We start from the raw sequence: 12,748 nt of genomic DNA, 5'->3' as shown, positions 1-12,748 counted from the left end.
TACCTTTACCAGTTTATTAAATGGTTCAAGAACTTGTCTGTTTAAACTTTTATGCTGCTGAGAGCAGGGTGGATAAAAATTGATTGTATTAAAAAAATCTGATTTTTATAAATCAATATATTTTTCTTTTAAAAATCTATTTTAAAGTAATTTTTTGAAATTGATAACCTGTGTTACAGCCTAAATTTAATCTATTATATTAATTTAAATAAATAAAAAATTAAGCAGTAATTGTGTAACCCTTCTGCCAGGTGGCGCCAGCAGCAACCAGGACCAAGTTCAATACCTAGGGGCTCCTTTCCATCGATACAACACAATCAGCTTGAGCCCCCACGCAGTAACCTGGGAAAATTACACAGCACTCTTGGGCACCTCTGAGAGGCAATACTTCCCCACTCACAAGCACAGAATCTGAGAGTAGAAAAGAAACTTCTAATGAAAGGAGGGAAGTTACCTGTCATTAATTAGGGAAAACTCTACAAGCAGGATTCATAATCCTAAAACTGTGATAGGACACCCCACCCCAGAGTGCGTGGGGCAGTGTCTTTTGCCTCATGTTCCTGAGTTCTACAACCAAAAGTTCCTATTCTGTGCCCCTCTGCTCCCTCACCATACCCCACTCACAGTGGTTGTCCTTGGTCAGTGAGGCGTATCTGTGTGAGTTCACCTCACACCAGGGGAAGAAAGCACCTTGCTTGCTCTGAGCACTTGTTCTGGCTGGCCGCCCTACCAGCCACTCGTTCCACTCCGCTGGTTCCCTGCCAGCCGCTCGCTCCGCCCGCTGCCTCCCCATTTCACTCACCCATCACCTTTTGCCACCTGCCTCTCTGCTGTGACCTCTGCAAGTCAGTTTCTTGAGGTTTCACCCAGCTCTTAGTGATCTTCAGCTCTTACGCTGGACAGAAACATGGTCCCACCACAAGTGATTGTCAGATCTTTTGAGCACCTAAAATAACAAAAGGCTCCTAATGGAGCTTATTTAGCTCTGCCTTTGAAAAGTGGGGAGGAACAGGTTACACCAGACCGGGGACACTCCTTCTGGCTCGCTATCCCCACTCCTCTTATTTTCACAGCGATCTGGTATTCAAGCCCCTGGCTTAATCACCCTTTCAACTGAGGACAACCCCCTTGTTTGGGACAGGTTAAGCACAGTTCTGCCCCCCTTTAGTCATATAATACAGACAATAACATTGATAATATTTCACCACCCCTGCATTCAGTACTAAAGTGGTTTGTAACCCTACACCAGCCAAACTTGATCACTTGGAGCTACACAGCTCCTGTCTGCTGGACACCTATGCAAAGTAGGTGTGTTAAATACAGTTTGCTCCTGAAGTCTCTCCTCCTCCCAGATAGCTGTCAGGGGAGAACTCGTTTAGACCCAGATTACATCTGCTTGCTGCCAAAGTTTTAAAGCAAGCCAAACTAATGAACAGGCTAAGCACATGAAATCTGTTGGGTTTTTTTTTTTTTTTTAAAGTGCTAAACCAGCTTTTGATAGCAATGTCTTCATTTCACTTATTCAGGTAGTTCAGTTCATTTAAAGTTAAGAAACTGATTGGGAGTTGAAAAAGCAGGAAAGCTTGTTTTTGCTCTTCCAGTCTATGAATAAAAATTAGGTGTGAGGGGGTGAGATTGACAAATTCTAAAGTCTTGAAGGACATGATGACCAGAAATGATCAGCTAGATACAGGTAATACTACTTTTGTTTAATAAATAAGGTAGCTTTAAATGCAAACCATTCTTTTGTATCCAACACATTTAAGATAGTTTAATAAAAGTTTTAAATGCTATTTTTATAATTTTTAATTGAACTCCCAATTTCTATCCAAACCGAGCTTGACATAAATCACAAGTAAAAAATTAATCATCTAATAAATAAGAAATGCATCATTTACTATTTTTGTAACATAATACAAAATTGTAAAAATTAAGACTTTGAATAAATGTATGTACATGGTATGTCCTCCTGATTAGCAGAAAGTACCAAGTTTAGTGTAAAGTCTATAGTTAGTTTCAATTCAACACATTTTGATGGTTATCAACCTTTCTTTAGGAAAATTATTCAAATACACATGCAAAAAAAGTTTAAAGTTGATTATTTACGTAAGAACAGCCATATTGGGTCAGACCAATGGTCCATCTAGCCCAGTATCCTGTGTTTCGACAGTGGCCAATGCCAGGTGCTTCAGAGGGAATGAACAGAACAGGTCATCATCAAGTGATCCATCCCGTGTTGCCCATTCTCAGCCTCTGGCAAACAGAGGCTAGGGACACTTCAGAGCATAATCTGGCTAATAGCCATTGATGGACTTACCCTGCATGAACTTATCTAGTTCTTTTTTGAACCCTGTTTTAGTCTTGGTCTTCATAACATCCTCTGGCAAAGAGTTCCACACGTTGTCTTTGCATTGTGTGAAGAAATACTTCCTTTTGTTTGTTTTAAACCTGCTGCCTATTAATTTCATTTGGTGACCCCTAGTGCTTGTGTTATGAGAAGGAGTAAATAACACTTCCTTATTTACTTTCTCCACACCAGTCATGATTTTATAGACCTCTATCATATCCCCTGTTAGTCATCTTTTCTAAACTGAAAAGTTGCAGTCTTCTTATTAATATGTCCTCATAAATCAAGATTTCCTGCTTGCTGATTTTAAATCAGGATTTAAATCACTTTGATTTAAATCAATCCATTCTGTCTGAGAGTAAAGAATACAGATGAAAATTAACTACTGTAACTTGAATATGGTTCTGACAGCTTTGTTAGCTTCCATTTGTGGAGGTCTCCGATTTCTCCGATTCTAAGGATACAAACATTCAACATGGCCAACTGCTCTCATTCTGGAAGCACGACTACCGAAGGGTTCTAGTGGCACCATAGCAGTTCCCCACGTTGCCTTACCAACAGAGCTGGTATCTGGCTCCTTGGACACAGGCTCAACAACAGCAGGATCAACTGGGTTAGTCATAAAAAGAAAAGGAGTACTTTTGGCACCTTAGGGACGAACCAATTTGTTTGAGCATAAGCTTTCGTGAGCTACAGCTCACTTCATTGGATGCATACTATGGAAAGTGTAGAAGATCTTTTTATACACACAAAGCATGAAAAAATACTTCCCCCCACACCACTCTCCTGCTGGTAATAGCTTATCTAAAGTGACCACTCTCCTTACAATGTGTATGATAATCAAGGTGGGCCATTTCCAGCACAAATCCAGGGTTTAACAAGAACGTCTGGGGGGTGGGAGGGGGGGTAGGAAAAAACAAGGGGAAATAGGTTACTTTGCATAATGACTTAGCCACTCCCAGTCTCTATTCAAGCCTAAGTTAATTGTATCCAATTTGCAAATGAATTCCAATTCAACAGTCTCTCGCTGGAGTCTGGATTTGAAGTTTTTTTTGTTGTAATATCGCAACTTTCAAAGCCCGTTGCCAACTGTGCCCGCATATCTATTCAGGGGACACCATCACAGGGCCTAATAACATCAGCCACACTATCAGAGGCTCATTCACCTGCACATCCACCAATGTGATATATGCCATCATGTGCCAGCAATGCCCCTCTGCCAGGTACATTGGTCAAACTGGACAGTCTCTACCTAAAAGAATAAATGGACACAAATCAGATGTCAAGAATTATAACATTCATAAACCAGTCGGAGAACACTTCAATCTCTCTGGTCACGCGATGACAGACATGAAAGTTGCGATATTACAACAAAAAAACCTCAAATCCAGACTCCAGTGAGAGACTGTTGAATTGGAATTCATTTGCAAATTGGATACAATTAACTTAGGCTTGAATAGAGACTGGGAGTGGCTAAGTCATTATGCAAAGTAACCTATTTCCCCTTGTTTTTTCCTACCCCCCCTCCCACCCCCCAGACGTTCTTGTTAAACCCTGGATTTGTGCTGGAAATGGCCCACCTTGATTATCATACACATTGTAAGGAGAGTGATCACTTTAGATAAGCTATTACCAGCAGGAGAGTGGGGTGGGGGGAGGTATTTTTTCATGCTTTGTGTGTATAAAAAGATCTTCTGTACTTTCCACAGTATGCATCCAATAAAGTGAGCTGTAGCTCACGAAAGCTTATGCTCAAATAGATTGGTTAGTCTCTAAGGTGCCACAAGTACTCCTTTTCTTTTTGCGAATACAGACTAACACGGCTGTTTCTCTGAAACCTGGGTTAGTCATTAGTATCAGAGGGGTAGCCATGTTAGTCTGTATCCACAAAAACAACGAGGAATCTGGTGGCACCTTAAAGACTAACAGATTTATTTGTGCATAAGCTTTCGTGGGTTGAGGCCATAAGCTTAAATCATTTTTTACCCACGAAAGCTTATGCGCAAATAAATCTGTTAGTCTCTAAGGTGCCACCAGACTCCTTGTTGTTTTTGTGGGTTGGTCATAGTGGAGCTCATGGCCTCAGTATTCGCTTTCAGAGTGGTCCCGTTCAACTCGGGAGGACTCCCCCATCTTGCCCCCACAACCTTTGTCTTGTAGACATTTGGAAATGGGCTAATTGGTCCATCCTGTAGCCCCAACTCTGATGGTACCAGCAGATCCGGAGCGACTCCCTTTGTTGTCTTCAGATGCTGCTGTGTCATTGACACCTTCCTCTCCACCAGATGACTACTGACAGTTTCAAGAGCTGCTACGGATGATAGCCAGGGCTCTTGAGAGCCACTAGAAGAGGTGATGGACAGTCAGCATCAGTCACTAGATATCCTGCACGCATCGATACCCACAAGGGTGACTCCCTCAATCAATGAGGCCATTCAATCATTGCACACTCTGTGGCATACCCCAGCCATGTGCATGCCAACCTCAAAGGGAGTCGAGAAAGATACTATGTCCCCCCATAAGAGATCTGAATTTCTATTTTCACATCCTCCACCTAACTCCTTGATACAGGTTGTGTCAGCACAATCCAAACACCACCACCCACCCTTTACCTCGGCAGGCAGGTAGGATAAGAGACTGCACCTCATGGTTTGAAAGGTCTTCTCCTTGGCTGGACTACAGTTCCAGATCTCTAACTACTTGGTACTAATGGCCAAGTATGACTTTATAAACTATGGCTGGATGGAGAAATTTGCAGATAAGCTATCTCTGCAGGATTATACTAGATTCCAAATGATTTTACAAGAGGGCAAATTGGTTGCCAGGTCTATACTTGAGGCTGCAGTTGATTCCGCAGACATGTCCTCGCGTGTATTGGTGACTGGAATTGTCATGAGGAGGGAATCCTGGTTACACACCTCAGGTTTCCCTAGAAATGCGCAGAACACAACTGAGGACCTTCTCTTTGATGAAACACACCTCTTTGACCAGAAAACTGATGGTTCCTTACACTTTCTAAAAGACTGTACAGCTACCTTAGGCATATATATATACCGGCACCAAAGAGAAAATTTGATAACCCACCACCCGTCCAATGCTATAGAGCTCCTCACTTCTACCACCAATGGGCCTGTGAACCTCCTCAGAAGCACCCTAAGATACACAGAGCCCATCCGCCTGTTCCGGCAATGTTGACCTCTGCAGAACACACTCAGTCATTACAAAAATGATGCCTAGAGAGCTGTCAACCACTCTGTATACCAATGCTTCTACCCTCCACACCTTTTGGGGGTCATCTCAAACTTTGTACCAGCTTGGAGAGCTATAACAATGGACAAGTGGGTCTTAGATGTCGTTTGATGTGGCTACGCTAGAGGTTTATGGTGACACCTCCACATCTCCCATTCCAACCCTCCTCAGCGATTCCCCTCATGACAGTATTCTTAACCTAGAGGTAGACTCCCTTCTACAGAGAGGAGCAGTGGAGCCAGTCCCTGAAACCTTTTGGGGCATAGGGTTCTATTCCAACTCTTTCCTGGTACCCAAAAAGAAAGGGGGTGCAGACCAATCTTGGATCTCTGACACCTCAACTGTTCAATTAGGAAGCTGAAATTCTGAATGGTCATGCTTGCGGCCATCAGTCCCTCACTAGAAAAAGGCATGTGGTTTACGGCACTCAACATGCAAGATGCCTGCTTCCATACTGACATACATCCGACCCACAGAAGGTTCCTGAGATTCAAAGTGGGGCATTGACACTTCCAATACAGAGATCTCCCATTCAGACTTAACACTGTCCCACAAGTTTTTACAAAGGTTTTCTCTGTGGTAGGGACGCATCTGTGACATCAGGGAATGCTTGTCTTCCCATACCTAGAGACTGGCAGCATGTCCCAGATAGGAAGCTCGTGCATCAACCTCCCAGCTTCTTCTACTCCTCTCCTTCATAGGAGTGAGCATCAGTGTGAAAAATCAACTTTACTCGGTCCCTGGAATACATATGAGCTTGCATTTATTTGACCTCTGAACAAGCTTGTCTGCCAAAGAACTGATTACTGGACCAAATAGCCCTGATAACGTCCAACCCTTCGGTCTCAGCCAGGACCTGACTCTCCATCCTAGGTCACATGGCAGTGAACATATATGTCATGCCTTTTGCCTGCATATTCCTTTGCTGTCTACAGCTATGGCTGCAAAGAGTCTATTCTCCTATGTACCAGTCAATGAACATCATACTCAATGTTCACCGGAGGTCATCTCTTCTCTCTGTTGGTAGATCAAGTCTGGTCTGGGATGCCCTTCCTCTCATCCTCGCTGACCATGACAGTCATAATGGATGCGTCACTTTCAGGCTGGGGCGCTCACATTGGAGATGACATGACACAAGGCACCTGGACCACGTCCGAGGCCAGGATGCACATAAACATTCTTGAACTTTGGGCAGTACACAAAGCATGTCACGTGTTCTTACCAACTATCCTCTATCACCACATCCTCGTCATGTCAGATACCACCACCACCACCACCACCACAGTATACTACATAAACAAACAAGGGGGCACAAGGCCCCCAGTGCTGTATATGGAGATGATTCACCTTTGAGTATGGTGCATCAAACAATATATCCTTTTGTCAGCAGCCTACCTTTCAGGTACCCAGAATGTGATTGCAGATTCTTTCAGCAGGAACTTTGCAACTGACCACAAATGGAAGTTGCACAACACTACAATCATGGAGATCTTTGGTCATTGGGGTACGCCAATCAGAGATCTCTTTGCATCTCACACCAACACCAAGTGCACCCAGTATTGCTCCAGGGGAGGACTCGGTGCCCGCTCATTGGGCAACACTCTGGTTGCTGACTTAGACTGGACAAACAATACCCCCCCCCCCCCGTGACCTCCACGAACTCCAGCAGGACAAAATGACAGTTATTCTGGTTCTGTTTTTCCCAATTCTGATTCCCTCCTCTTCTCCACGTGTTGAAACAACCTCCACTCCTGCTGTAGCCATTTCCGGTGTTGCTGATGCAACACAACGGCAGACTCAGTCATCCAGATCCATGGATGCTACACCGGACAGGATGGTTTTTGAATGGACACCTCCATTAGCATGAGAATGTTCATTGGTGGTGCAAGACATCCTCTCCAGTAGCTGAAAGGACTGCACGAGGTGATCGTGTCAGGCCAAATGAATATGGTTTGCCTCCTGGGCATCCCCATGCTCTTCGACTATTTCCTCCATCTGAAAACTCTGGGACTTTCTCTCAGCTCTGTCAGCACTTTCCATGCTCCAGTGGAAGGGCATTTGATTTTTAACCACCCCTTGACCACTTGGTTCTGGAAGGGCCTTTTACATAAATATCCATCCATTTAGCCCAATGCTCCCCAATGGGATCTCAACCTAGTCCTTACCTGTTTAATGAACTCTCCCTTTGAACCCTGGCCTCCTGCCCTCTCTCGCCTCTCCATGAAGGTCCCTTTCTTATTGCCGTTACCTCAGTGAGGAAGGTTGGTGAGCTGGGAGCCATGGTGACAACCCCTCCCCACCCTTCCACCACGTTCCATGTGGACAAGGTCTTTATGACTGAATCCCAAGTTTCTGTTAAAGGTGGTTTCCCAATTCCATCTGAACCAACCCGTACATCTGCCAACCTTCTTTCCAAAACCACATGCCTTGAATGAGGAATGGCGGCTTCATTCCCTTGATGTGCGTAGGGCCCTGGCCTTTTATCTACAAAGGACAAAGCCATTCTATAAGTTTCCCAAGCTATTTATCACCACAGCAGAGAGAATTAAAGGACATGCCCTTTCCACCCAGAGAATCTCTAAGTGGGTCTTAGGGTGCATTACACGCTGCTATCAATTGTCAGGGTGTTCCCCACCAGATGGGATATGAGCTGATTCCACAAGAGCGCAAGCATCAACTATAGCCATGCTCCGCAACATGCCACTTGTGGACATATGCAAGATGGCCACATGGAGTTTGGCACAGACCTTTCCCTCCCACTATGCTCTAGTATGTGATTCCCCACAGATGCTTCGTTCAGTGCAGTGGTCCCCTGTTCTGTGATTCCATCATCTTCCTCGCATCCGTCTCGTATCTAGGTACTGCTTGTCAATCACCCTGTGTGGAATTACAATAGACACCATCACTTGAAAAAGAAGGGGAGGTTACTTACCTGTAACTGGCGATTCTTCAAGATGTGTGGTCCCAGTGTGTATTCCAATCCCACCCTCCTCCTCCTCTGCTGCGGATCTGATAAGTCTGTGGTGTAGAAGGAACTGGAGATGCTGGTGGTTTGCCCTGCCCTTTATTGCCTTGAGAAACCATGAGGAAACACAAGGGTGCATGCATGGACCACCAGACAATACTATTTTCAAAAGCTCTGGCTCTGGGCCCGTGGCGCATGCGCATAACTCTCAGTGGAATATAGAGAAGGATCACACATCTAGAAGAACCTCCAGTTACAGATAAGTAATCTCCCCTTCCTGCAGATGGGCTTACATTCAGGTTGACTCCTGTAAAAGGTAAATGCTTTACCTTTTAAACATTCAGACAATATCTTGTCATTTCAGCATATGAGAGAGGCAAACAAAGGAAAACAAATCAAGTGTCACTTCCCATTAGGAAGTAAACTATTGTTTCATAGGATGAGGATCTTCATTTCCCTAAATTCTTAAAAGGATTATAAAATTCATACTACAGATCAGTAAAACTTAACTGCAAAATAAATAGGATTGTTATACAAAATTGCAGCATGTACCAAAATAGATGTAATTTGCTTGAAATTTAAGTGTAAATTTCTGACTGAGGAGATATGAGGCATTAGCAATTATCTTTGAAAAGTCATGGAAGAAGGGAGAGGTTATAGAGCACTGGAAAAGGGCAACTATAGTGCTAATCTATAAAAAGGGAAATGAGACAACTTGGAGAATTACAGACCAGTCAGCTTAAATTCAGTACCTGGAAAGATAATGAAGCAATCAGTTTGCAAACACCTAAATATAATAAGGTGATAAGTAACAGTAAACATGGATTTGTCAAGAACAAACCATGTCAAATCAGCCTAATAGGTTTGTTTGACAGGGTAACAAACCTTGTGGATACAGAGGCAGTGATACATGTAGTATATCTTGACTTTTGATACTGTCTCGCATGACTTTCTCATACACAAACTGGGGAAATACAATCTGGATTGCGCTACTATAAGGTGGGTGCATAACTGGTTAGAAAACCATTTCCAGAGAGTAGTTATTAGTGGTTCACAGTCAAGCTGGAAGGGCATATCTAGTGGGTTCCTACAGGGATCAGTTCTGGGTCTGGTTCTGTTCAGTATCTTCATTAGTGATTTAGATAGTGGCATAAAGAGTACACTTATAAAGTTTGCAGACAATACCAAGATGGGAGAGGTTGCAAGTGCTTTGGAAGATGGGATTAAAATTCAAAATGATCTGGACAAACTGGAGAAATGATATGAAGACTGAGGTGGAGGCCCTGAACTCATCACCTGTGTAGTACCGTGGGAGCTAGGTATGGAGGAAAAAAGGAACGTTAAGGACAAGTGACGGAGCGGATGTGCTGGCATAAGGAACGAAGGAAGGTACGGCGAGGAGTAAGGAAACAGGAGCAAGACGGGATGTAAAATTGGAGACTGCTCTTTTTTTTTTATTGTTACAATGTCATATTAATTATACTCCATTTTTCTGTACGTCAGACAGAGCTATAATACAGGCTCAAACGCATATCCAAACAGGCTCTCTGTTACATGTCAGGTGAAATCATTTAAGAGTAGTTTACCACCTTCTTCGAAAAAAGAAAAGGAGTACTTGTGGCACCTTAGAGACGCAAGGCAGCAAGCATCGTATTAAAACAAATTTGTTTTCCTTCTCTTTCCATGCTACTGGACCCTATATTACTTTTTCATCTAGTCCACTACTGTATTATAGTTGTTGCAGGGCAGTTGTGTAATCCACTTTAGGAGGGGGAGTGCACACAAAAGAGTCTGTGGTGTTAGTGGATCCCAGGAGGAAAAAGTCTGAGAACCACAGCCACTGCCCCATGCTTGTCAGGATAAAGGGTATTAAAGCAAAGTGGAAGAAAATGCTTTGAGAATGAGGAATTTTGATCCACAATCTGATCATTGTATGGAAACAGAGAAGTATGACTGTGGCAAATTAATTACATTTCCTCCATTACTACTTAGTTTTGAATAATATAGAAAAAGTGACCATTCAAGTGGAAAGAGACTATATAAAGATTAAATACATCCAACTTTAAGTAAGCTCAGAATTAAGCAGTAACAGTTTGTGCATGCCTCGGGGATTTTTACACAGGTTTAGAGCTGAAAGTTAAAATTACCCACAAAGTGTACTAATCCCTTAGAAATGGATGCCTGAGCAAATTTTAATCATATTTTAAACAGAACTTATACAGAAAGAAACCTGAGGAAAACATTCAAAGCCATTTGTTAGCTAAGTGTTATTAGCAGAATGACTGAAAGACAATTAGACAAGTATATGTGCTTCACATGAGAGAGGCCATATATAGCCTGTGTAGGAGATACAGCATGGCCCAATAGTTAGACTGGGAGCTGAGAGCTCTAGTTTACTCTGCTACTAACTGGCTCAGTTTACCCATCTTTAAAATAGGCCATAGGAAAGTATGATACTATCATACCTCCCTATGGCTATGCCTACATTGGCACGTATGTTTGGTTACTTGATCGTATGCATCCTCGCTCATGTTCCCTTCCCCCTGCAGTTTGTCCACATATGCTGTGCTAGAAATGGGTATAACACTACATTTATATGTATACCTGCGTCCATACTGCCACTATTATTATGTGACATCAGCACTACCATTTTAGGGATGGTATCCCAAGGTTTAGTGCATCAAATTTAATTGCTTTGTGGTGTTGTTACTGTCCCCCCCGTACCCCCTCCCTTCGACCATCACACATTTGCTTATGAGAGTTCCTGCTCACATGTCCCTCCTGCCAAACTGGGTGGAAGACATAGCAATTGGATAATGATCTGGTTTTGCTCCTGCTTCTTGTTGCGAGACAATGTTTATGCAGCAGAGTAGGTGATCAGCAACATGCTGGTTGGAATTTCTGACACATCCAAGGTGGCTGACTTCGAGGGTGAATGACCATTCATCTGGCTCCCAAGATGAGCTGGTGAATGCTGGTACTGCCCAGGGTGGACCGTTGCTTCTGGTGCAGGAGAACGAGCACGGTGTAGTGGATCACGTTATTTTGGAACCCTGCTGTCACACAGTGGGAATTTTTTTGTAGATATTTTGTATGAGTATTGTGTACCTCAGTTTCGCCTATATCCTGCATTTTCCACCCTAAGGAGTGGAAAAAGGCTGTTTACTCTCAGGCAGGCTACTACACAGATGTAGCTGATGTCCGGCTGTCTCAAGTTTGGGGCCCATGTCATTGGAGAGTCCATGAAGACAGTGGCAAAGCCAACCTCCAGGACATTTGCTACCTCGCAATTAAAGACCATGGATGGTCCACCCCTCTGCAGAAAGCCTGCTGTGTTTGACCAGCTGAGAACAAAGGACTGAGGTGGGGACTGGCCTGGGAATTTGAACAAAGAGGACAGAGAGGAAGCCAAGGATGGACACCACTTGGCTGAGACTTTTGATAACCAGAATGGACCATGCTGTAACTTTTTTCTCTATGCTAACCAAGGACTTTCTGGGTTGTGTTCCAGACATCTAATAAACCCTACTGCTTTTACAATGCTGGCTGAGAGTCACTGCAGATGCCGAAGGTGTGGGGCATTGCTGCCTTTGAATATAGAAGTATCCCTCAGGTGTCCATCTGAGGTGGACTCACTGACGGGAGCACCCTGTGTGAAGCAGGGGTGACGAAGGCGTGGAGGTTCAATCCAAGGAGGTGATGAAGCCAATTGGCTTACCCTAGTGAAAGAGTGAGATCCTAAGGGGGTCTGTCACACTGAAGGGGTCCTCCCAGGGACTGTTCCAGAGCTGTTCCAGAGCACCGTCCCTGCCGCCTGGAATGACCAGCAGTGGCTTCAGAACTTCTGAATAAGAAACCAGACCTTCATGGAGCTGTGTGAGGAGCTTGCACCACGACTCTAGTGCAAGAGATCTCGATTCAGAGAAGCCATACCGGTTCAGAAGTGGGTAGCTATTGCTGCATGGAAGCTGGCAACACCATACAACTGCCAGTCCATTGCAAACCACTTCAGGGTTGGAAATTCTGTTATCAGGGTCAGGACTGTGCAGGTTTGCAAGACAATTAACACTGATCTACCCATGGGTGATTGCCATAAGCAGAGTTCCAGAACTAATAGCTCAATTACAGAGGATCAGGTTTCCAAACTCTGCCATCGATAGTGCCCACATCCCAATACTGTGCCCGCC

The sequence above is a fragment of the Chelonia mydas genome, chromosome 3 (assembly GCF_015237465.2).
Source record: "Chelonia mydas isolate rCheMyd1 chromosome 3, rCheMyd1.pri.v2, whole genome shotgun sequence".
Classification (NCBI taxonomy): Eukaryota; Metazoa; Chordata; order Testudines; family Cheloniidae; genus Chelonia; species Chelonia mydas.
The sequence above is the reverse complement of the archived record's forward strand: the minus strand, read 5'-3'. Positions refer to the sequence as shown.